The following is a 4402-nucleotide window of genomic DNA, read 5'->3' as shown; positions in this document are numbered from 1 at the left end:
CGATGCAGGGAGTATCTGTGTTTATATTTGTTTGGTCCCATCTACATCAGCAAGCCCTTGAAATGTAGCCCAGCTGGCAGATCTGGTTAGCTGGGCAACTTAGCTTTAGATGGTTTTTTGTTTGTTTACAAGTGATCTTGGCCACAGACAGAGACACACAGCTGGTGGTCTGTGCACTGTTCCATGATCAGGCTGAGGCTGGGCTCTGAGCCGATGAAGGCTGGAGTGGGGCTAAGCAATTCCATCTTATTCTTGGCCTAATTTGGAGGGGGATTGGACAAGCTGCTACTCTGCTGCCTTCTTCTGTGGTCTGGCATCTCAGGGCCTGGTTTGGCTTTGCCTGTGTGGGCAGCAGCATCCAGCACCCTTCTGCCATGGCAGTTGAACCTCTGCTTGCTCAGATGTCCTTCTTCTGCATCCCAGAGAACACCTCTTGCCGTGAGCAATAACTTGTTATACAAATGCCACATAAATACAGGCATTTCTCTTCCTGCACTGGTTGTAATATGCAGGTGGAAGAGGTCTGTCTGATGTCTCAGAGGGGGTTTTGCAAGTGGCTCTTCTGAGATGTTCATGTGCCAGTGTGGTTCATGCTGGCTGAGGGGACTGTGTGAGCATCCATTGCTCAAGGAGAAGTGACACACTGGAGCTGTGTAATGATACTGATGTGCAGTGTGCCAGCCTGGAACTTCTGCAGAAGACCCATGTTGGGGGTTCTGGGGAGAAGAAGCAGTGCCAGCCCATCAGTACTGCAAAGTGGGTGCTGTGGCAGTGCTTCCCTGCAGCAGCATCATGATAAAGGATGGTGGAGGAGGAGGTTGACAAAAGGTGACCTTGCAGGCAGGATCTGTTTCCCAAACACAGGTAAAACATTAGCAGACTGCTACAGATGTGGGCATGGAGGAACCTGTTAAATTACAGCCAAAGTGTAACAAGAGAAATGTTTGCTTTGGGAGATAACGTGTGCCTGTTCTGCACACTGAAGGTGAGGGAACCCTCTGAGACATGTTTTACTTCATTACCACAGTAGACCTCTTGCACTGCAAGGCCACAGAGCTCTCAATTCTTCCCTCCCACATCCCCTTCCCCTTTAAGACAAGGGTTCTTTGTCAGCTCTACCAGCACCTCCATCTGACAACCCAGAAGCATCCTAAATGGTGGGAATTGCTCCTTTTATTATCTCCTTGAGGAGCTTCCTGACCACACTGCCCAAGTTCACTGCCCAGACTGATGCTGCTATTGAGATGTCCATGTCTCTGCTACCTGCAGTCTGGTCAGTGGCTGGAGATGAGAGGAAGGCTCTCAGCAAGGTACTCTTTGGTGGAGCTGTTCAAATGAGCCAGTTTCATTATCTGCCTTGCTGGTGGTCCCAGAGGGGCTGCAGGGAAGTCTGCTGCTTTATTTTCTTAACTGGCATCAAATGATGGCAGTTAAGACCCTACCAGGAGCAAATGAGCTCTTAGGGCAGCATTTCTTGTCCTGTATACAAGGCTTTATTAAATTAACTTTGTACTCGAATCACCCTACACATCCCTCTCTGGAGAGGTGGATCTAACTTAACTGAGGGATAAAATTTTGCAACCCTATTTTTGTCACACAGGTGACTTGCATAAAAAAAATCTTTACATGCATTAATGTCATCTGAGTTTTGGCAAGCATTCAAAGCTGGCTATCTCAATCCTCTATTTCTATCTTAATGCTGCACTCATCCTAGTGTTAAGTATGTAACTTTCTTGCTTTGCTTACTTTCCATGTTAGGGACAATGGATTTCCTCTCCCACACACCCCTTGCAAATTTACAGGTGCTATGAGAGAAACCCCTGGCGCTGTGGGCATCCAAGTGATGCCTTTTGCCTCTGTGGGTACCTGCAGCTTGGCAGCTCCAGCTGGGCAGCAGGATGTCAGCCTGCAGGATGGAGTTTTGCATACTTTCAGCTACTTCTCTATTATTTGCACTTAAAAACTGACTCAAGAGTTCATCTACAAATATATATTCAGGGCTGTTCTTGGTAAATTTTCCCTCTCTCAGCCACAAAGCTCTTTGTTTTCTGCAATTTCCTTTTTGTATTTTCCCTTATCCCTAATCCATTTTAACATGAACACATTAGTTTTGAAACAGCTGGTGTATTCTCAGCCTCTTCTTCTTCCTTACCTGCTGATTATTTTTTTTTTCCTTTCCTCACCGTCCTCTATACTTCTGCTGTTTGCAAAAATCGGCTTTTCTCCTGCCTCTCCCTCTTCACAGCTCCCACCATCTGTCTCTCTGCAAATACAAAGCTTTAGGGGAAATGATTCACTAGGCTGCTAGCTCATTACTCACATTCTCCCCATCATAGTTTCTGTCCTTGTAGGATGCTCTAACTAATGTAAAGATCAATGAATCCTGGGAATTGTTATTCGATTAAAAAAAAAAAAAAAAAGGCCCCAGCAGTTAAATAGATTGGGCTCTTTGTACTTCCCAAACAGCAAAGCTTAGTTTTTCTTCCTCACTCTGCTACTATTGTTTTGCAGAAAAGGATCGTTTAAACAGAAGAATAGGAATAATCACCGGACCATTTAATGCAACCTTGTGCATCACATGATGCAGGAATTACTTAATGAAATTCCCTGGCCCAAACCAAGCAAATCTGTGGTAAATCTAGAGCACATATTTTCAGATGACAGCCAAAATGATGAAAGGAATTTACAACTCAGCCTCACTAATCATTTTGAATGCTTAACTGCACTCCCTAATACGCTGCTTTGCAAGCAGCAAAACTGACACAGCCTCATTCCCTACATGCTTCTCTCCTCCAGACTTGCGCAGGGTGTGTAACCCAGAAGGCCTCCCAGCCCCCTGCCAGGCCCAGGGTGACCAGCTGTCCCACCTCTGGGAAGAGACCAGAACCTCTCCCTCCTCAGCATGTGGGTTTGGGGCTCGCTCTTTGCTTGGTTAAGTCTTTCCATGAAACTCACAGGCACTTAGTATCTTTGAGCTCTCCCTATTAAATGTGGCAGAAATTGGCTAAGAGGCTCAGAAGCCAATTGAGACAGACTATTTCACAGTGCTAAAACACTTCAGATACCTTAAAATAACAGAGGCAGCCATACTGAGTTGGCAGATAATGCCACAGCATTTCAGGAGACTCGCTCAACCTAGAGGCTGAGCTCAATGTTGTAGTGCACTCCAGGTGACCCCAAATGTCGACCCACATCCCACTCCTTTTGTGTTTACTTTGTTGACCATTTAAGGTAAATTTCTGTCATGATTTTAGGCTGTCACCACATACTAGAAAATTATTTTCTTAATTGAAAATTTATCACAATGAAAACAGACCTCCCTTTCCCCATGTGTAAGTAGGTGCCAAGAAGTACCACTGCCTAACACAGTGTTATTGTGCCTTCTCAGGAAGCTGCTGGCATGTCAGGTATTGGCCTCTTTCAGTTGTTGAGCTTGCCTTTTGAAACTGGAGTTGCAAGAAGCACAGAAAATACCACAATAAAAATCATTGGAGTTGACAACACTGAATACACCCTTCCCTTAAATAGCTGCAATTATTTTTGCAAAAGTCTGCTAAAGGAAAATCTCAGTTTTAATTTTTTTCTCCATAAGCATCACAAAGCATGTGCTGCATCAACACACCATGCTGGCACCACCTCCATGGAAGGCTAATTAAATAATTTGGATACTGTATGAGAAGTATCAACTTCTGGGCTAATTTTCTTTTCAGGCTACCAAACACGTGTACTTTTTCATAAAGCTGTGTTTGGGTTATTCTATGACAAATATTAAAGCTGAGGAGGATCTTGGTACGACTGCTCTAAAGAATAAGGGCGGCAGAATTTTAAGTCAACAGGGTCCACTGTTACCTCAGTAAGGTTAAGGCTGTTAAAAAACAAAAAACCCTCACCAAAGTTGTGCTTATGTGGTCTGTTAAAATATGTTTAATTTTAGCAGATGTGATGTTGTTGAGCCATCCTGGTGGCCAGTACCCTGTGGCTCTCCATCTTTGATTATTTTATTGTTCCATACTGCATACTGCAACTTGCAGGAGTCAATGTTCTTTCTCTTAACAATTGCTGGCTTCCCAAATGCCAATTGTCCTTTGACATGCTCTGTTTTAAATAAGGGCTGAAGAGCAATAGTGAGGCTAAAGGCCTGCCATAAAAAATACTGCAGTGTTCCATGGCTCTGACTGCACACACGTAGTCATGCATTCAGCTCTCCTTTTGGGGACTATTGCTGCAACACACTGGAGGTGTGAGGGACCAAGCTGTAAGGAAAGGGAACTCTAGAGATTTCAGATCTGAAAGTCCTCTAATTGAAGACGTGTCTCTTTATGCCAGACAGGCTTAGGAAAATCTGCCTTACCCAACCCATTTCTCCATTGTCCCCAACAATAATAGAAGTGGACATGGTATA

The sequence above is a fragment of the Vidua macroura genome, chromosome 3 (assembly GCF_024509145.1).
Source record: "Vidua macroura isolate BioBank_ID:100142 chromosome 3, ASM2450914v1, whole genome shotgun sequence".
Classification (NCBI taxonomy): Eukaryota; Metazoa; Chordata; class Aves; order Passeriformes; family Viduidae; genus Vidua; species Vidua macroura.
The sequence above is the reverse complement of the archived record's forward strand: the minus strand, read 5'-3'. Positions refer to the sequence as shown.